Raw genomic sequence first — 22,830 nt, forward strand, 5'->3', positions numbered from 1 at the left:
TATCTGAACATGAAGAGGTCCTCTTTCCCACTTGGGTCAGTGCTGGCTCCCATCCAGGGTGCAAACAGAACTTGCACGGTCCTCATATAGGGAGCCTAGTGGTTGGAGTGCTCCACTGACACAAGCTCAGTTTGCCTCTGTAAAGGCTTACGGGGAAGCGGTGCTTTCAGAGCCAATCAACCCATCAAACTGAGCAACACTGAGCTGCCAGGCTGGAGAGCTGTCAATTTCACAAGGACAAATCTGAAATCCTGTGACCAACCACTGAGCTACATATCCCAACCTGTAATGAGATGACTGGATCAGGATGAACTGACACCAGTTGGAGGCTCTCTTGTTGGAATAACATAATATGCAGTTTGGTAACAAGGTTGTCCCTTTCCAGGAGCGCAGTGAACAAAGCAAAGCTGGGGAACTAAATTCAGATAAGCTTTCAGAAATGCAGCTGTTACCCTATGTCTCCCTCCTCTAGTTCCTGCCTCTTGGCTCCCGAGCCTTGCTTGTTTAGTCTTCTGGACTTCTGCCACCACAAGTTGATGTTTCTCTTCTAAATGGCATTTCAGCATAAGTCTCCCTAGGTGTCCACCCTCCTTGCCTGGATTAACTCTTGGGCACCATATGGTGCAAAAGACCTGTCACACATTCTTTGGATCAGTATTTTTTTTAAAAAAAAAAAACCTGCCAGGCTGTTAACTCCTTTGGCATCATGCCTTGTGGCTCTGTTAGCTGATAAGGGAGGGTGATGCAGCTGGAAAATAATTGAGAATGAATTTTGCACCATTCTTCCATGGGAAAGGTTTTCTTAGTGCCAATTCTTTATCTCCTCATTCTTCCTTCCGCTCTATAAATGGCTCCATATTCCATAAATATTTCCAAATATTACTAATTTTATTATAGTTTCTGATCATATATTTATGCTACACACAAAGCTACAAATTCAGTAAAAAAATAAATGTCATAAAAACCTCATGTTCTACAATTTTCCTTCTCTAAACTATAGGGTATGATATGAAGATGAGGTCCATAAGTAAAAGTAATAGTAAGAATTAACAGAACTGCTGATCCAGTCCGGTTATCGGCTTCCTTCAGATCATTCTGTAACAAAAGAGGAGAAAGGATTGAAGTATACTGTCAGAGAAAAAGGATTTCAGTTCATCCCACAAATTCTTCCTTTCCAGTTTTAGTTCCTTCACATTTTTTGTAAAGCAGTTATACCTGAAATTAATTTGATCTCAAAAATGTACCTCTGGCTATACTGAATGTTCTGTAGTAGACTTTTCACTCATGTTTTCTTGTCAAAACAACAGCTCAGTACCTAACTAAAGCATGACTGACATATTAGTGGTCACTAACTTGCACAAACTAAATGGATCAGTACAACCAGAGATATGTCGGTATACCATCGGAAGATGAGACCCCCAGGTTGGAAGATGGTCAAAATGCTACTGGGGAGGAACAGAGGATGAGTTCAACTAGCCCCAGACGTGATGACGCAGCTAGCTGAAAGCCGAAAGGATGGCTAGCGGCCGACGGCGCTGGTGGTGAACGGCGAATCCGATGTTCTAAGGATCAACACACCATTGGAACCTGGAACGTAAGATCTATGAGCCAGGGCAAATTGGATGTGGTTATTGGTGTGATGTCAAGATTAAAGATAGACATTTTGGGCATCAGTGAACTGAAATGGACTGGAATGGGCCACTTCACATCAAATGACCACCAGATCTACTACTGTGGACAAGAGGACCACAGAAGAAATGGAGTAGCCTTCATAATTAATAGTAAAGTGGCTAAAGCAGTGCTTGGATACAATCCCAAAAACGATAGAATGATCTCAATTCGAATTCAGGGCAAGCCATCTAGCATCACAGTGATCCAAATATATGCCCCAACCACAGATGCTGAAGAAGCTGAAGTAGAGCAGTTCTATGAGGATCTGCAGCACCTACTGGACAACGCGCCTAAAAGAGATGTTATTTTCATCACGGGAGACTGGAATGCTAAGGTGGGCAGTCAAATGACACCTGGAATTACAGGTAAGCATGGCCTGGGAGAACAAAATGAAGCAGGACATAGGCTGATAGAATTTTGCCAAAACAACTCACTCTGCATAACAAACACTCTCTTCCAACTACCTAAGAGATGGCTTTATACATGGACTTCACCAGATGGACAACACCGAAATCAGATTGACTACATCCTTTGCAGCCAAAGGTGGCGGACATCTATACAGTCAGTAGAAACAAGACCTGGAGCTGACTGTAGTTCCGATCACGAACTTCTTCTTGCACAATTTAGGATCAGACAAAAGAGATTAGGGAAGACCCACAGATCAGCTAGATATGAGCTCACTAATATTCCTAAGGAATATGCAGTGGAGGTGAAGAATAGATTTAAGGGACTGGACTTAGTAGATAGGGTCCCGGAAGAACTATGGACAGAAGTTCGCAACATTGTTCAGGAGGTGGCAACAAAATACATCCCAAAGAAAGACAAAACCAAGAAGGCAAAATGGCTGTCTGCTGAGACACTAGAAGTAGCCCAAGAAAGAAGGAAAGCAAAAGGCAACAGTGATAGGGGGAGATATGCCCAATTAAATGCAAAATTCCAGAGGTTAGCCAGAAGAGATAAGGAATTATTTTTAAACAAGCAATGCGTGGAAGTGGAAGAAGACAATAGAATAGGAAGGACAAGAGACCTCTTCCAGAAAATTAGAAACATTGGAGGTAAATTCCAGGCCAAAATGGGTATGATCAAAAACAAAGATGGCAAGGACCTAACAGAAGAAGAAGAGATCAAGAACAGGTGGCAAGAATATAGGGAAGATCTGTATAGGAAGGATAACAATATCGGGGATAGCTTTGACGGTGTGGTCAGTGAGCTAGAGCCAGACATCCTGAAGAGTGAGGTTGAATGGGCATTGAGTGAGGTTGAGTGAGCAATAAGAAGCATTGCTAATAACAAGGCAGCAGGAGACGACGGCATCTCAGCTGAACTGTTCAAAATCTTGCAAGATGATGCTGTCAGGGTAATGCATGCTATATGCCAGCAAATTTGGAAAACGCAAGATGGCCATCAGATTGGAAAAAATCAACCTATATCCCCATACCAAAAAAGGGAAACACTAAAGAATGTTCAAACTATCGAACAGTGGCACTCATTTCACATACCAGTAAGTTAATGCTCAAGATCCTGCAAGGTAGACTTCAGCAATTCATGGAGCGAGAATTGCCAGATGCACAAGCTGGGTTTAGAAAAGGCAGAGGAACTAAGGACCAAATTGCCAATATCCTCTGGATAATGGAAAAAGCCAGGGAGTTTCAGAAAAACATCTATTTCTGTTTTATTGACTATTCTAAAGCCTTTGACTGTGTGGACCACAACAAATTGTGGCAAGTTCTTAGTGGTATGGGGATACCAAGTCATCTTGTCTGCCTCCTGAAGAATCTGTATAACGACCAAGTAGCAACAGTAAGAACAGACCACGGAACAACGGACTGGTTTCAGATTGGGAAAGGAGTACGGCAGGGCTGTATCCTCTCACCCTACCTATTCAACTTGTATGCAGAACACATTGCGACATGATGGGCTTGAGGAATCCAAGGCTTGAGTTAAAATTGCTGGAGGAAACGTTAACAAACTCAGATATGCAGATGATACCACTTTGATGGCTGAAAGCGAAGAGGAACTGAGGAGCCTTATGAGGAAGGTGAAAGAAGTAAGTGCAAAAGCTGGCTTGCAGCTAAACCTCAAAAAAACCAAGATTATGGCAACCAGCTTGATTGATAACTGGCAAATAGAGGGAGAAAATGCAGAAGCAGTGAAAGACTTTGTATTTCTAGGTGCAAAGATTACTGCAGATGCTGACTGCAGTCAGGAAATCAGAAGATGCTTAATCCTTGGGAGAAGAGCAATGACAAATCTCCATAAAATAGTTAAGAGCAGAGGCATCACACTGACAACAAAAGTCCGCATAGTTAAAGCAATGGTGTTCCCCTTAGTAACATATGGCTGCGAGAGCTGGAGCATAAGGAAGGCTGAGAGAAGGAAGATAGATGCTTTGGAACTGTGGTGTTGGAAGAAAATTCTGAGAGTGCCTTGGACTGCAAGAAGATCAAACCAGTCCATCCTCCAGGAAATTAAGCCAGACTGCTCACTTGAGGGAATGATATTAAAGGCAAAACTGAAATACTTTGGCCACATAATGAGAAGACAGGACACCCTGGAGAAGATGCTGATGCTAGGGAGAGTGGAGGGCAAAAGGAAGAGGAGCCGACCAAGGGCAAGATGGATGGATGATATTCTAGAGATGACGGACTCGTCCCTGGGGGAGCTGGGGGTGTTGATGACCGACAGGAAGCTCTGGCGTGGGCTGGTCCATGAAGTCACGAAGAGTCAGAAGCGACTAAACGAATAAACAACAACAACTTGCACAAGCTGAACAGCCTGCAGTAGGTGCCACAGACTAGATGGAGATTCTAAGGTAGGTTGATGACAATGGCAGATGGATCTAGAAGAGAGCAGGCCATGGGATCCTGCATCTTTCTATTAGTGATAGTCCTTCACAGAAATGAAATTAATACTACTGTCTCTCAGCTATTTGGAGAAGGATCATTCTGAACCACAAGCCACCTTTCAGAGGGGAAGAGTTGTAGCCTAGAAGTACAGAATCTGTTTTGCAAGCCAAGGTCCCAGCTCAGTCCTCAGCATTTCCAGGCTGGTTGGGAAAAGACCTGGTTATCATACTTGAGAGCCAATCTGAGGCAGCTTCCTTCATTGAGACTCAGGCTGTCCAATAGAAGACAAAAATATACTGGCACCAAAGCAGAAGAAATCATGCTCCTTTGCTACCAGCAAGCATTTCTTCATTTGAATGGAAGCCCAAAAGGCACCAGCACTGGGAACAGTCCTTTAAAATACTGGAGATTAAAGGGAGCTAAATCCATTCCAATGAATCTGAGTCTATCTTACATAGAATCACAGAGTTGAAAGGAATTTTGGTGGCCATTTTCTCCTGCTCCAGGGTGCAGCGTAGGATGCTGCTGCTGCTGCTGCTGCATCCTTGACAGATGGCTGTCTGTTCTCTGCTTGAAGACTTCAGCGAGTCTTTAAACAAACTCAGCTAGAGATTTCAAGCAGTTTTATGAGCACTAGGCTATCCATCCAACAGACTCACAAGAAGTGATCTCCCATGGCTGAAATCCTGCATGATTTCAAATCTTGCACAAGAATGCCCAAACCGTATTGAAATCTTGAACGATTTTGCCTCAAACATGTGAGATTTCAGCAATTTGGGCAACCTTGGGTGGGGCACCTGGGTTATCAGATGAGAACTAAATCTAGAATTCTTGCGTGGAGCAGGGAACTAGATGGTCTCCTAAAGTCTAATATTCTGTATGAACCTGCTTCTTCTAGATTACCTCAGGCTTTTCCAACTTCTCCTAAAAATCTAAACACAGCTCTCTTTTCATGTTTGCTGACTCATCAAAGTTTCAATAAATCTATTCTTAAAGGTAAAGGTAAAGGTTTCCCTTGACATTAAGTCCAGTCATGTCCGACTCTAGGGGGCGGTGCTCATCTCCGTTTCAAAGCCAAAGAGCCAGCGTATGTCCGCTGACACTTCCTCCGTGGTCATGTGGCCGGCATGACTACACAGAACGCCATTACCTGCCTGCCAAAGCGGTACCTATTAATTGACTCACATTTGCATGTTTTCAAACTGCTAGGTTGGCAGGAGCTGGGACTAGCAACGGGAGCTCACCCCGTCATGCGGATTCGAACCGCCAACCTTCTGATCGGCCAGCTCAGCAGCTCAGCGGTTTAACCCACAGCGCCACCGCATCCCTACAAATTCTATTCTTACTAATTACTAAAACAAAGTTGGGTAACAGTCTTTGAAAATCCCTGACAGGCCATAATACAGGCCATACTCCACTTTGTGGGTCAGAAATTGTGCAACCCTTGGCTATTGCAGAGAATGCCACTGCATTGTAATATCTTTTTCTGATGCCTGCTTTAAGAAAAGAAGCTTACTCAGCAGCTGGTACCCATCTCAGTAGGCAGGGGTGGAATATATTTCTTTTTATAGAAGGAAGCATATATGTAAGAAAAAAAATGACAGGTAGTGTTGGTTGTACTAGTAGTTCATGTACAATCATGCAGACAACGGAGGTGTTTTGTTCTCTTCTGACATGCTCAGATGAAATATTTGTAACTGTAGCTATACAAAAACTTTAAAAATACTGGTGCTTTTTTCCTGTTAAGGAAAGATAGAACTTTGCTGTTAATTCTGTGTGAAATGAAAGCAATCCTGAGGCCCGCTATACTCAGATAGAACTTCTGAACTGCAACTGTGACAGCAAAAAATGCTTTGTATTTGTTATTCGCTACACACTAAGAGTATGAAATGTCTTTGCTGTCATTACTTGGGACGGACGGACGGACGGACGGACGGACGGAAGGAAGGACGGAAGGACAAGTTGCCAATACTGTAGAAGAATGTTCAAACAACAATATTTATTATATATGTGCATATTGTATGTCTTTATAGTTGTGCTGTCACCTTGTTTATTGAATTCTAATAGAAATGAAAGGATACTTGTGACTAAGGTGCCACAACATGCCTTAACAACACAGCTGTTGACTGAGCTGTAACATGATCCAAGAACAAGATTCAGGAAGTAAGTATCAATCAAACTGATACAGTAGCTACCCTGATAAAATATTGCTAGCTCCCTATTAAGAAAGAGGGTTGATACAGATATATCACATTTTATTTAATTATATATGGCACAGCATGCCTTTCAAATACTGGATCAAACAATAATAGCAACAACAGCAGCGACAACAAAGAGCGATGAAATCAAGCCCAATTTTTCTTTGTCTATACAAGTATAATGTAAAAGAATCGGACAATTTTATGGTAAATCCTGTCCCCAAATCTCAAGTTTTGAAAGAAGTGTGTGTATGCAAATTCCATGTAAATCTGCATTGGTAAAACTATGTTGATTTCACTGTGTTTGGTTCAGAAAAAAGCAATTACTTGGGTCCAATTCCCACTGCCCATTCAATTTGAATAAATAAGGCATCCTAGTCTATGGTTGCTATATGCCTGCTTGCACACAGGGTGGCAGACCTTTTAACAAGCAATAAGAGTAGATTGTATCTGAATTTTAAAAATTGAAGGCTGTGCTGAGCATCCAACAAGAGATTCCGACAAAGCTTCTTCCTCCATCATATGGTCCAAGAAAGCTACATTCAGAAAATACACAAAGGAATGATATGTATTAGATGTTTATCACATGTTTCTGTGGATTTGAAGGACTATTATACGGAATCCAATCAGCTGGGCTTGCATTACATATTCTGCTGTTGTTCTTGCCCAAAATAATTTGCACTGTCAACACTGCTGTGGGTGCAATGTAGCACATTACAATGACACTCTGAGTTACAGATTTCCCTATGATTATTTTCCAGGCTATAGCAAGATGTTTGGATGGCAACCCTATAAATCCAACACAAAAACGATCATCTCTCTAAATATTCCTCAGCTGCAAATTCAAGCTTTGCAGGTTTACTGGATTCTTTTTGTCCTGTTTCTTGATTAATATCCCAGTAATTGTCTTGGATTCTGAAATATGAGGAATAGCAATTGGATGTCCTAGTGCTGAGTAACTGAGGCATTTGTTTTTTATTTGCACATAGTGACTTTACACAGTCAAGACCAACTTCCCCACTGAGAAAGAAAAGGAATAGATATTGAATCATGTTTGAGGCTAGCACTGAGGGTAAGGATCCTATAAAAATTAAAGAAACTAGACAGAACCATATGGCCAATTCTTGGTTGTGGCCATGGTCTTCTCCCAGTTGATCTTCTTGTTGCAGAACAATATTCATTGTTGTGCAATCCAATAGATGCAGTAAAATTGGAACAAGACAGACCCACCTAATGCTCCTACCCCACTTCTTTCAGATTCTTTTAGACTCCTGTTTTTTTACTGTATGTACTGTAAACTCTTCGTTTTAAAACATATACAGTATCTTTTATATCTTCTAGCTTTTCATATTTTTAGACTCTGATGTATCTTCTATGCTTTTTAACCGACTGTACCCCATCTTCCTTATGCTGGTCTATAACCATAATAAAGATTTGATTGATAGAATAAGACAGGAAAAGGTTCAAATCTTAAACTTAACTGAATTACAAGGTGCAGAAAATATGAATTAGAAATAAACTGCCTTGCTGCTAAGCAAGGTTACCATTCTGACATCCAAAGTTACAGTTTGACTAGCCCCAAAAGATGAAATCCAAGGGAAAAGGCTGGCATGAGAAGAGACAGAGAGATAGTTCAGTAATATACCCTAAAACCTAGGTTTGGGTATTATGAGACAGAAGAAGGAGAAAGGGAGGGAGGGAGGGAGGGAGGGAGGAAGGGGCAAAGTGGAGAGCCCCCCCCCTGCCCCCTTTTATAGGCAGAAAGCCTATTTGTGAGTAAGTGAAAGATAATGGGAGTAACACAACTGTGTCCTCCCTACAGCTCTTTGCCCAGCTGGGATTCCACTCCTTGCAGTTAACCAGAAGAGAGGAGCAGGTTGTGGGGGTGCAAAAGGTTTAAGAGGTCATTTGGCACACTTGGCCAACCTGCTACCAGTACATTTTTGCACTACTGGACCTTTGATTTGATTTAGTCAGACTATCTCCCCACCCCACTCCCCCTTTTCTGGGATTTTAGTTTCGGTATTGTGGCTAATTGTTTGGGTTTAATCTCTACTGATTTATGGATGGATTATTTATTTGTTATACTTTATCTTGTGAGACAGGTGGGGGTCCCATAAGGGCCCAAAAGGTTGAATACAACAAGTGAAAGGCTCAAAATTGCCCAACCCTTTTTAAAAAACTGTACCTTGGCTTTTGAATGATATACTGGGTGGCATATCCCCCAAAATATGCAGGATCTCCTCAAAAAATGTGAGTTGGGCCAGGCAAAAACTAAATTTGATATAATTTAATGTAATTATTTTAATTTAAATTACTTCCATGTATTTAATAATTTTCCCCTCTTGCCACATTAAAATGTCAACCCAGCATTAACTTTGGAGGGGGTCCATAGGCCACATTGATGGTTGTGGAGGATACAGGGTTGTGCATCCCTTAAATAATAAATACTTATTTAAATTGAATAGGAAAGCTGCACATATATAGCAGAACTCTATTTATAGTCTTATGCCACATATGTGGAAAGTGAAAACATCAAAAGTCATACAGTATTTCTGTTCTCTCCCCTCATCATTGAGTGTAATTACTTGGAGGAGGAAACCCCACATAGAATTTAGGTTTGTCCCCCAAAACTTGATGGGATCCATAAGTATCTCATTGCTCAGGTTTTGTACTAAGTCCTACTTCTTTCATTGGCTTAGTAAATGTATATCATTAAAATACAGAACTTACTAATTTCAATCTTACTTCAGCCACAGGGTGCTGCAGGAATTCCAACTATTCTTGAAGAACCTCTTTTATGTTCAAATAAAGAAATAGAGAAAATAGTTTTTGTGGAGTTCAGATGGGAATTGCCTTGCAGGTAGATTTTTTTTAATGAGAATTTAAGATGCTATCTTGAACATAGAATCAGAAATTTAGTAGTTGTTGACATATTTAAAACTCAAAGGACACTACATTAATCAAATAAATATTCTGTGAAAAATTTCATACAGACTTGATTGGTTAGACATTCACAGTCCAATGTGAATTTTAATATGAAACTTTTCTTTGAAGTCCAACAATGACTGCAACATTTCAGATGTAAATGGATTACTGTAAACTATATTTGAGGCTCAGATTTATTTATTTTATTTTCCTGTGTCCATTAATATAAATCAGCTACAGGCCATCATGGTAATATTTTAAATAGAACTAAATTAGGAGAAAAAACAGCACAAATAGCATTGGCAGGAAAATTGCTAGTATTTTCAGTGGATCTTATGTCACATCAGTTCCTGATGTGAATAAGATATGAAAGGAGAAAGAAGTCTTATATTACCCCAAGTATTGGGGTTTGAACAGACAGAAAAAAATATTACACAGAGCGAGGTTATACTTTCTTCTGATAAATAGGCTCTGCATTTTAATGCCCTCCCCACATTAAGGCTCCAACTTTCTTTCTTAGCTTCCTGAAAACTCATTAAAATCACTCTTAATAGAAGAGCATCACTTTGCTGTTCAACTTATGTCATTTCAATAACATTACTGAAATGAAGTAGGATGCTAAGATTTAGCAGACTTTAAAGTGCTTGTGTTGTACTTGGAACATGGGCAGTACTGTTCACTGATTGTTTTAAATCACTGAAAGTTAATTTGGACACAGAAGACCCTAGTTAATGGAATTCCAAACCCTAAAATCAGTCAATCCTAAAATCAAAGGGTCCATTAACTTCAATCCCATGCTTAATACAGGAATCTAAATTTTAAAAATCCCTGAGAGATGGATGGGTATCCTCTGCCTGAACCCATTCAGTGATGGGAAGCCTGCTATCTATTAGCTCTAGTGTAAAACCTCCTTATTGTTAAAATTTTTTTCATAACATTCAACCCTTAGCAATGGATTTTTTAAAATACAGAATGTGATAACCAGATTTCCGTAGAATCTGATTTTAAGCTGATACTCTTAAAACACTTAAAGACACCTTTGGTTAATGTACTTTCAAGAGTTCTTCTTAAGAGCCCCAATATTTTAACTTAATTTTGAGCGCTTCATAAATATTATTTTTTAATTATTATTTTAAACCAAGGAAAGGCAACATGAATGGCTTGGTGGGCCCATTCTGAATTTAGAGAGCATGCTGTGGGTGATCTCACAGTATGGCTATCATGGTGAAATAGCCAGTACAAAATACCAATTTACAGGAAGGTGGACTAGGATGGTTTCACCTAGCACCCCAACATACTTTTCATTTTCTTTCTGGGAAAGAGGGCACATTGTCATATAAAACACTGGGCTGCAGCCCCCGCCCCCATGTGGAGCATGGTGGCATTATTGTAAATAACTGTAATGCAAGAGGCTGGCATTTTGCCTGGCAGCATGTCTGATTCCCATGTAGTGTTTTTGATGCATGCCAAGGGAGGTGTCTGCAGAATGGACTCATTAGTGCTCAGGGGCATCATGCTGCATGAATCAAAGACAAACAAGGGATATGAAGATGAACAGGAAAATTAATTTCTACCTTTTGCTTGTTCCTGGATAAAGGTTTTTGAAGAATTATAATTAGTTGAATATTGCTACAACTTAAAACTTGGATTGTGAAATCTTGGACATGACTTTTAACTTTACCCACTTGAAAATGCAAAAATTAGTTTGTTTATCTTAACTGTTGTGGCAAGTATTGAATATAAGATATCAAATGTTCATCTGTCAAATACTTTAAAAATCTAAGCATCACTGCTTGTCTCATCAAAAGTTGCTAAATACCTCGAATAACAACGATCAACAATAATAGAGTACAAAATAGTATTGCATTCTGGTTATGCCTATGACTGTTGAATGTATATTAAAAACTCATTATGAAATGATAGCTCATCATATATTGAATACAAATGTACAAATATTCCAGAAAATAATTATATATTTCTAAAATATTCAGTGTACAGATTCACATAGAAGAATGCCATATTGTGTCTAGAGGATCAAATTTATTCTAGATTGTTTGAGATATTTTTTGGTTTTGCCCTGTAATCAATTATAGACCAAATAATTCAAGGAAGTAGTTAAATCATAAAGACTTATGTCCAAACCTAATGAGTTCATTCAGATGTTCTGAGCAACTTGAATTATAGATGCCTCCCTGAAAAAAGCAGCAAAAGAGATATTTTACAAAATATTTAAAAGTATTCCCTAATATATTTCCTAAGATCTGTGGCTATCACTGTCCTTGCTTGACAGAATTAAAAAGGTCACCTTTTTAGATGGATGAACTACACTCAAAACATCTTTCAATGTAATGAAATATGGCCCAGATTTTCTCCAGTGTCAGCCTTTGTTGAATGTCTTCTCACCTCTTACTTGTTTTTAATTTGAATAATGTGTGTTCAGCAGCTATTGTGAAAGAATCATAACAATTATAAGAATCATAACTATTATATTCTGCCCTTTGTATCTTTATGATTTTTGTGCTGGATTGACATTTCCAAAAATCAGTGGTTAGCCTGAAAAGTTGGTACATACACATACTCACCTATGGAGCTTAGAACATAAGAGATCAGAGCTAGCTTTATTAAAAAATACTAGACATGGGTGAAACTGGCAAATAAGCATTGCAGTGGAAGCTGTAATTACAGACCACAAGAGCACCCTCAAAGGATCAGAAAATATCATAGCAGCATAAAGCTGAAGGGGGTCCTCAATAAGATCATAGTCGGCGGTTCGAAACCGCGCGGCGGGGTGAGCTCCCGTTGTTAATCCCAGCTCCTGCTCACCTAGCAGTTCGAAAACATGCAAATGTGAGTAGATCAATAGGTACCGCTTCGGCGGGAAGGTAACGGTGTTCCGAGTCGTCATGCTGGCCACATGACCCGGAAGTGTCTATGACAACGCCGGCTCCAAGGCTTAGAAACGGAGATGAGCACCGCCCCCTAGAGTCGGACACGACTGGACTTTACGTCGAGGGAAACCTTTACCTTTACCTTTACCTATGCAAATGATATGACAGGATGACAAGTGACTGAGGATTCCCAAGAATCAGCATCAAGTGCAGCATCATTTTTTCCTTTCCTCTCTACCCATTTCCAATAGGACCTCTTTAGACTTAGCTCACATTGAAAGAGTGAGCTTCAGTTTGGCTGGTAGAACTTCAGATTTCAAGTGATAACTCATGTATAACTGAAAAGTACTTACTTACAGGGGAAAACTCTAAATTACACTAAACACACACCAAGATATCAGAATTATCACCCAACCAAGTCTTACATATTATAGGTTTTCTTGGTTAGAACTGCAATGAAAAAGGGCATTGAGGATGAAATTTGTCCTAATTCACACAAATTAATGGGACTTAAGCTAATCAATAAAGATTATTATCCTAAAATTATATACTGACTATGGTATCTTCAGCAGCAATCCTATATCTGCTAACCCTAAACTCCACTGAATTCCTTCCAACTTTTGATCAGGCATGTATAGGACTGGACTGTAAATCTGAGTTATCCAGGGAAGATAATACTATAGCTACATATACTCACGCATTCTGTGACATGAAAATGTTTATCAAAATTGAACATATGAGCATGCAAAGAATTCAGAAAACCAAAGATCTAAATAAACAAAATGATGCTTCTCTGGTGGCCAGACAATGCTGTGAGAATCCAACAAGCCAGGCATAACTCGAACTCTCATCACTTTTTCAGCAAGTGGTATTCAGGGTCATGCTACATCTTATCTGGAAGTCATAGAGAATAATCACAATAAACAGACATATAGCTTTATTCTCTGTAGATTTAATTTCCTTTTAAAGCTATCTGTCATGTTCACTGTTTCAGTGTACAGTATACATTGTAACGTTTCACATGCCATGGCGCTGACGCGCGTTTCTGTTTGGGAGGGAGCTGCTGTAAAACCTTGTACCAAGCTCTGTATCTGTGTTCATTTCAATGGAATGTGTTTGGGTTATGTTCTCTGTTCAAGGACTTTTCTCGCAGACCATCAGAAGCCATTAGGAGCACCTGGGATTGTGAACTTGGGAAGATTCTACGGGGGGAGGGATCTCATTTGCACCGAGGGTTTTTAGTTTGCATTTGGCGCACTTTTATCATTCTCAGCTTTCTCTGTGATCCTGCACACTATTCTTTAATAAATCAGATATCTTTGAATTCCTGCTCATGAGTATGATAGTGTTTTAGAATAGGCAACCGTTACACTATCCAAGTTTGGGGCCATTGTTACCTCTCAGAATAGCACCTTACATAGTTTAATTACCAGTACATGTCATGTTAAGAAATTTTTATTTTTATTTAACTTGAATCTCTCAGCACTTGAGTTTATTGGATTAGATTGTCAGATTAAAACAAAAGAAAAAAAAAACCTTCTCACCATTTTCTCCATACAATATATAGTTTTATACATCTCTCTATCCTTGCTTGCCTTTTTAAAAAAAAACTAAACCAGGAAATCTCAACGTGCCGTAGCAACTCCTATAGCAGAGTTGCTATAGCACGTTGATCATTTTGATGTCTTTTTTTCTTTTGTTGCATCTGTACAATCATATTTTGAAGTGCTGGGGGCAGAGCTGTGGACAGTATAAGTATGAATAAAGTGAAGCGTTGTACACAGACATTATAATCTAGAGAGTGACATTTTCAGTCCCTTTCTTGATGACCCCCTTCAGTTGTCCATCACAACCTGAGGATCCTTTTTCAGACCTCAGGAGCACATACAGTATGTGAAGTTAGGAATGGTCCTCAAATGCATCACCTTATGTTTGCTTACATTGAACCACAATTGCCATTTTAGAGTTTTGGGAGCACTTTTGGGACCTGTTTTACTTATTTTAACAATCCCAACTATTTCAGAGTTAGCTACAACTTTGACCTCAGCACTGTTCGCCCCAATCATTTGAAAATAAGTTGCAAAGCTAAGGTACTTTAGAGGTGAGGTGAGTAATAACCATGGGCTTTTAAAGAACCTACGGTGTAGAATGCTCCTCTCCTTTATTCTCACTGAGAGCATGCTCCTCTCCTTTATTCTCACTGCATCCAATGCTAGTATTGTTTTTTTCCCCTCTCTCATTTTTCATCCATTGAAGTGGATGGTGCATTAAGTGGGATGCAGCTGGGAAAGGCAAAACACCCTTGGGATTATATTTTAACTGATGAGTGTGACTGCCCCTTTTGAAAGGAATCCATCTAATTGGTTACTTGAAACACCAATCCCTATTTTGGACTGGACCCTTTCCATCTGTGGGGCCAGGGCAATTCTCTCTTTCTCTCCCCCAAAGACCCTAATAGTTTCTAACAGTTCAGTCTCCAAGCATTGCTTCCTCTGCATTTCTTGGGATGTGAGCTACTGCTTAGAGATGGGCTGGGTTATTTCTTTCTAAGAGCAGCCCTACATATTGCAGGAAAGCAGCAAGGCAAATGGAAACTAAATATGAAACAATAAAAGTAGCTTACACTGTATGGTACTTGCTGAAAAAGAAAATACACTTTACTTCCTCGAGTACTCAAGGGGGTAAGCTTAATGAGCACAAAATATTCATCCCTAATAAGAACATACTGTCATAATCAACCTCTACACGTGATAAATAGATTATCGGGGAGCTGCAGTCTTTTCTTCCCATCTTTTCCTTCCCACCTCCCACTTTAGATGAAGCTAATGCTTTAGCGCAAGATAATTTAGTCAATTCTCTAAAAGCAAATCACAAGTTTTCAAGATCCAATGGAGGGGATGTTTTGAATCTTGGTTTAAAACCAATTTTATCTAAATAAACTCTCCCCATCTTTTATTTTATTTTATTATTATTATTTGGTAAAGCTGCCACCAACAATTTTGTTGTTCATTATAATCAGCCTCCCAGTTGGCCAACTTCTTGTGGAAACTGTCTTCCTCTTTCATATGAAGAAGAATTTATCATCCCCAAGCCAAGGCAGAAAATGTGTGAATGTCTAAAGCTTATGCAAATTAAGAGCCTATGCACACTGGTCCTAAAAATAGTAAATAATTACAGCATTTCTTCACCATCTTATAATTACAGCCCCCCTGTCATCCTTTCCGTCTTCTCTATAAGGTCACACTAGTGCTATACAAAATTTACAGTACATTTACATTTAAAAATTTGTACAATAATTAGCAGTTGCATCTTCAGCACCATGTACACACACACACACCATAATCTTCTTGCATTATGTGGACACTACATACTTTAAATTTAATCATCAGTTCAGGCTTCCAGTGAGCAATATTCTCTGACTATTATAATGCTATTTGCCAAGCCACACTGCACCCTTGGGCTGAATTTATCCTTAATGAAAAGACAAGGAAACACCTCCCTTGCAGTCAAACCAATGATACATCTCTTAAAAACCTACTCTTTTAAACTCAATAATTCTATCTGAGAAATTAGAAAAAAGGCTGGGGGGGGGCTTATTTTAGTCATTATAATGAGTATCTCTGCTTTATATTTAAAAGATTTAAATTCTCAAAAAGTGGTAAAGCTAGGAGATTATCAACTAAAGTATCTCTATTTTTCACCTGCAGGTGGATGGAGGGCTGGAAGCCAATCTCCCTGATATCCAGTATGCTTTCTGAAACTTATCCCAAAGTCCTAAGAGGCTAGAAAGTAAGAAGAAGAAAGAACATGGCATTCCATCAAAGCAGATGTATTGAAACCTGTGTACAGTGGTTCTTTAAATAATAATTTCATCTTTGTGGAGAAATATATCCTTTACATCAGTGACATTTAAATGCTGCCCAGGTGAGTGACTAACCCCCCTGAAAATACTTTATCTGACCCAGGTAATGACCTGGACTTTGAACTTAATGGTCATATGCCCTCCCATCTTGAAATGGTAATATGTATGACTTCACTTCTTTTAAAATGTGATCAGCCAACCACATGTGAGGGTTGTCTTTCTCATTCTGTGGTTTGGGGTCCTGGATCTTTACCCCAAAGTCCACTGGTACCACTGATCAGGCTTGGAGGCTCTTAAATATATTAAACCAGTGGGGTTTTTAAAATATGCCTATACTTTCATTTTCACAGAAAAGAAATAATGAGAGTGAATTATTTTCCCAATCTTGCATGTTCTAAATATGGACTTGAAGTTATGAGTGAAACTGATCCTACTGACCTTCTTAGTTCATGTTTCTGAACTCTAAAGTGCAAGGTGGCCATCATGCTTTTGTTGCACAAGCATGAAAACACAGTCTTAAATACCATTATATCTTCCTTATTATCTAAAGACTGCTAATTGACTCATAACAGAAAAAAATTACAAACAGTCCTCTATAATTTAAAATACCAAACAACAGCAGGAAAACATAGCACATTTTTTTTGAAAGAATGATTAATTACAGTAACAAATAGAAGTACAGTAGGTACTAAAGGCCTTCCTAATAAGATCTTCACCAGTTTCCAATCTCAACTGGAAGAAAATACTAAAACCCAGGCAAATATTCCCCGCCTAGGTACTGTTCAAATGTGTTGACTTCAATTCCCAGAATTCCCAGCCTTGGTCATTGGGGAATTCTGGGAGTTGAAAACAATACATCCTGAGAAAGGCTTGCTTAGGTGGAACCAACAAAAATTGTGCCATACATTTTTTGCCATCCTGTTGGGAGAGAGACACTGAAGATTGGGGCCTAGTTATTCCATTGAAAACCAAGCTTTCCTTCCTAGCTGAGCCATTTTTGCAGTTATTTCAGCTTGATCACAGTGCCCCATTGTACAAGCCTAATTTTTCCTTACTTTACATCCTTCCTGTCCTACCAGAGCAATATAAATTGGCTTCATAGTGAAGAAGAGAGAGCAGCCCAAACTGTGCCATCAGCGATATTTCTTAAAGTGAACTCTCTCTGACAGTGCATTGTTTGAGAATGTTTTCAGATGAGTGTGCCTCTGTCAGCTGCTCACTAGTGATCTTTCCTTCAATACCCTTCCCCAAGTGTATTGCATAAATAAACAGAGTCTATTTGAACAAGACCAATGACAGCAAAATTATTTGCTTGTCTCTAAAAAGACTCTAATAATGTGCACCAAGGGAGAAAGCCTGGGGTTTGACAGACCTTCCCCTATTCCCTTCCTCATTCTAAAACATTAAAGAAATATATCCATTTTGATAGCCAAGAGAAGGCACAGTCCCCAGTTAACTGCATCCAAAAGACTAATAATAAAATAAACTATGAAACTGTAGACCAGCCATCCCCAATCCAGAACCTTTCAGATATAACCAATTACCGGAACTACAGCTTCCAGCTGTCATCATGACCAATGGGGAAGGCTGCAGGACACAAGGTAGTTTTACCAAAATACATGAAAGCAAAGTTCTTTTGCAAATCAACACTTTTGGAAAGGGGAGTATGTTGTTGTGACATGCAATAACTTCTTGACATTAAGTTTTGCTAGTTTAAACCACTGTTTACTGAATGAATTACAGCAGGCTGCGTTTACAAATTGCAGTGGTGAGGTTCACACAACATGGTAAACCAAAAATGAACAAGTCACATTAGGACTCCACATAACATGTGAGTGCAGTTTATACTGTAAATAGTTTCTTATGAATAGGGTTTTGATGGAATGAATGTTCAGTGGGAACCTCTTGGTAGGATATTGTCCTGGGCACTGAAGTAGTTTTAAAGGGACTGAGGTTATGTTCTAATTTCAGTTGGCAGGAAGGGTCTCGCTCCATAGTGGCTTCCCCTGAATTTTATCCTACTGTAAAGATTATATTGGTGAAAAAGCCACCATCATCTATTCTCTAGTAACTGCCTGTGACATCAAACAAGAGGAACAACTTCCTGTATCCTCCCACATAAATGTTTCTGTGAAAAACAAAAACCTAAAGAAGCTTTATTTTAGCATTTACTATAACATGCTAAAGCCTTTCTCAGTCTGATGGCTGGGGTGCTGCAGATGCTTTAGGATTGCAACTTCCAAAATTCCCAACGTATCTGGAGGGCAACAAGTTGGAAAGGGTGGTTTAAAGGAAGTTGCTCTAAACATAAAATAGAATAGACATAAATAGGGGGGAAAGGTCAGCCCTCAATGTGTTACACAATAAACAACTAAATAAAATTATTATTTCAGATGCTGCATGTCTACCAAATGTCTAATTTATTCAGAAGTCCATTTCACTCATGAAGTCTTGAAGCTTGTGTTAAGGATAGCTTCAATAAGACTCTTTCTCCATGTCAAGTATCTACTGTTCTGGAAACCTTATCTTGTCCCTAACATTTAATCATATCCAGTTACTTCATCTGTACAACCCTGAGTATGCATATCCCCTTTTGGCAGCTAGCAAATGATACACCCAAATAGCTGGAATTAGATTTAGGGCACTGAAGTAGTTTTAAAGGGACTGAGGTTATGTTCTAATTTCAGTTGGCAGGAAGGGTCTCGCTCCATAGTGGCTTCAATCTGTGCACTAGATTGTTTGGTAAGAAAAAACTGCACGTCAGTATCCTTCCTCTTTAGCCCATCTTATCCTATGGAGACTTAAGTATATCAGTCTTCTGCCGTCTGGTACCCTGTGTTGGACTATCATCCACATGGGAAGACAGCAGCTTGAAGAAGTGTAATACACAGAGCTGGCACTGAACTGTCTATTGAGTGCACAGTGACAATAACAACCCTTGAAAAGATTAAAAACCATATTCTTTATAGTACTACTACTTGATCTTTACACAAGATACTTTTACTACCATAGTCAAATTTCTTTGCTCAGGGCATATTTCAAATCCCTGACACACATTAAAAAGAGGTGGGACTTCAACTGCATGGTTGTGGGCATCACCTTGACTTTTTTGACTACCACTTCTTTCTGTAGATGTCCTTGGGTCTTGAACACGTCCCTTGTTAGATAAGAAATTCAGAGGGAACCATGAATGAGTCCATATATACTGCCTTCTCTTCCCACTTCCCACTATTAGCTTCTGTTCCTCAATGTTTGGACATAAAGAAATTAAGATGTGGAAGTGTTGCTTGCTGAGTCTGAAAGCCAAGCAGAAGGGGCTACTACTGCTTTTCAGAGCAGCTATCGGGGTTCCTGGCACAGAACCCAGCAAACTGCTGACACAATGGGGATTATAGCTCCTGGCTGAAAGAAAACTCCTTTGATATCACTTGAGTAAAACTCAGTCCAAAGCCATGGAATGCCTGGGAGTTGAGAAGAAATGTTATTATTAACAGATGAATGCTCTGCTTTTGCCTTGTATATTAAAAGCTATTTGGTGTAAATCTGAAAAGAAACAAGAGAATGGATGCTTTTTTCTCTTTATTTGATATTGTTTTGTGTTATAAACATGTGGCATTCCCCTCTTTCTCCCCCTTTGATATTTACCTTGCTGCTTATTAAATGGTTAGGGTTAGTATCTAATTCGAGGCTGCTCCCCCTTGTTTGCTTTGAAGCTTTTGAATAATATGCTGGAAGCTTCATTCTGGAAAGAAAATGCTGCCTAGTCAAAGTGGATGGGACCAGAGCAAAATCTACATTGGCTTTAATTGTATTTAAATATAATTAAATACCATTAATGTAATTACTTCTAATTTATTTCATTGTTTTTCCTCCAGTCACATTAAAAATTACAATTTGGCAGGAATCTGTCCCACACAGTGTCAAGTTAAGTACACCAGATCTATTTTTTTTTTTTTTGGTAGAAGCACCTATCTTTGTTCCTCCTCATACTCTACACCATACTTATCCTTCCCAATTGACCAATATACTAGAGCAGTGTTTCTCAACCTGGGCAACTTGAAGATGTGTGGATTTCAACTTCCAATATTCTGGCTGGGGAATTCTGAGAGTTGAAGTCCACACATCTTCAAGTTGCCCAGGTTGGGAACCATTGTACTAAAGGATATTTCATGTCTCTGAAAGCATTAATGCAATTAGAATATCTCCATCCAGCTACAACGCAGCCTGATTGTCCAACCAGAATTAAAAGGTTCTGGTTTTCCTTGATAAACTGTCCTTTTAGGGAAATGGAACTCAGCTGTTAAAAAATTGCCCCTGGTAAGATCTTCTCAACAAGGTCTTGTTCCCCAAGCACTCCTCCATATTTATTTACAGGATTGGTTTTAAAGGTATCTTCAAGCACTTTTTGGAATCAAGATTAGCAAATCTTAACCTTCCAGAGCATGGCAAGGACTACTGTTTAGGTTCAAAAGCTTAAAGATCTGCTCTCTGCTTTCCTATAGTTCTAAAATTCAAAGCCTGATCAATACCTTTTATGTGTATTACCACCACAGGTTACAGTTTACTTACGTATTTTGAAATGGGGCATTGCAACTTACTCGCTGATCATGGCTCTGAAGTTGGCAAACTGTGGAGTGTATTAAGACCTGGAAAAAATATTAGCCATTCAATTATTGTGAATGGCTCTTCCTGTTATGATGATTGCAGGATGACGAGAAGACTGAAATCCATCCTGTCTGAGCACCTGAAGATTTGAGGAACTTGGGACCAACACCCAACAGATTGAAATAGGATACTGGGGCAATAGTTTTGTGACCCAAGGTAAGTAATCTGTCAAAACCAAGGAATGAAATAAAGAAATAAAATGTGCAAATACATATAGCAATTTCTTCCATTGCCATGCATTCTTCAGTCAAAGCAATTCAGCTGATTTTGGTGAGATTTCAGCTTCAGCTGAGCTATGGAAAGGCCCCTTGTTTCTCTAAAACTCATGTTTTTATGAATTAGTTGAGTACCTAACACATATCTGCTATGCAGACTTAAAGTATCGAAGGAATGTGGGTTGCACAATTATGAAAACTGTGCAATCAAATTCTATTACTGGATTTCGAGCATCCTGAAGGAAAAAAAATACCTATTTTAATAATCTGTTTTAAGTTAATGAACAAGTGGGGTGAGTTTCCCTCCTTCCGTCAGAAGCCATGGCAACCAACTTCCATGTGAGGAAGAACAGCAGGACCATCAGCTTGGGGAATGGTGATAGAACCTGGAAATTCCTGATGGCCCCTTTCCATCAGAACTGATCATGTTAGTATAAATTGGTGCCCAAATTTTCTTGTTTTCTTTTCCCCTTTTCCCCATCCCTTGTTCCTTCTGTATCATGACAGAAAGAAACAGATTGTAACCAATTAAACTAATGACCCCAAATTTCTTTGTTACTTTCTAAGTGGAGAGCTTCCTTCTTTTCTTCTTTATCAGTGGCAATGTGAAGAATACCATTGATTGTTACTAGATAATGCACTGTTTTACTTTGGATTCTTCTTATTGTTCTTTATTGCTAGATATGACCATTAGCCACTTATTACAATTTTATATTTCCCCCTTGTGATTGCGCTGAAAATGTCATTACCGCTAGTTCATTTTATAAACTTTCTGGATGTTAGTTTGCCGACTACAAAGATAATTTTTTTTTGTCATGAGGATATTTATTTATAAAATGGGTTACCTATTCTCTATTACAATCCTAGTAATCCCAAATGTATACCTCTCATATCCTGAGTGATTCATTTCAACAGCATTCATTTCTTCCTTGTGGGAGTGATTTGAATGTTTGATATGGAAAACGCAATTGAATTTCCTGCACCCTAATCTACTCTTTTTCTGATCCTTGAGAGAGACAGTGGCAGAGAGGGGTGGTTGTCAGAGAGAAGAGACTGGAAAATGGACTTGCGAGAATAACATTCATAGCTGAGGCTAGAGCCTAAATATACATGATTCCAAAATACGATAAACTAAAAGGAAATAAGGTGAACTTGGTGAGCTTCCTAAATATAAAAATAATAGGTTTCAAATAATGCTCTCATTCCAGAGATCCCATCTGATTTTTAATTACAAGAGCTAAGACTCTTGATCCCTTCTCCTCATTGTGTTTAATTTAATTTATTTATTCAGTTTAGCCACCATCCAACTCCAGATTGACTCTGGGCAGTGTACAATAAAATCAATAGGATAGAAAACATAGTACAATAATCATAAACAAAATAAGAAATAAATAAAAAACCAAAAACCAGTGGCAAGTCTGGCTAACCACACCCTCACCCTCAAACAATCTGACTGGGACCCCAACCACCCTAACCCAAGGTGAAGGATTACTATGGATTGAAAAAAATTAATCCAGTTTCCAGAATCCCCAGTGCCCTTCCAGTAGTCTGACACTA

Source organism: Candoia aspera, chromosome 3 (genome assembly GCF_035149785.1).
Source record: "Candoia aspera isolate rCanAsp1 chromosome 3, rCanAsp1.hap2, whole genome shotgun sequence".
NCBI lineage: Eukaryota > Metazoa > Chordata > Lepidosauria > Squamata > Boidae > Candoia > Candoia aspera.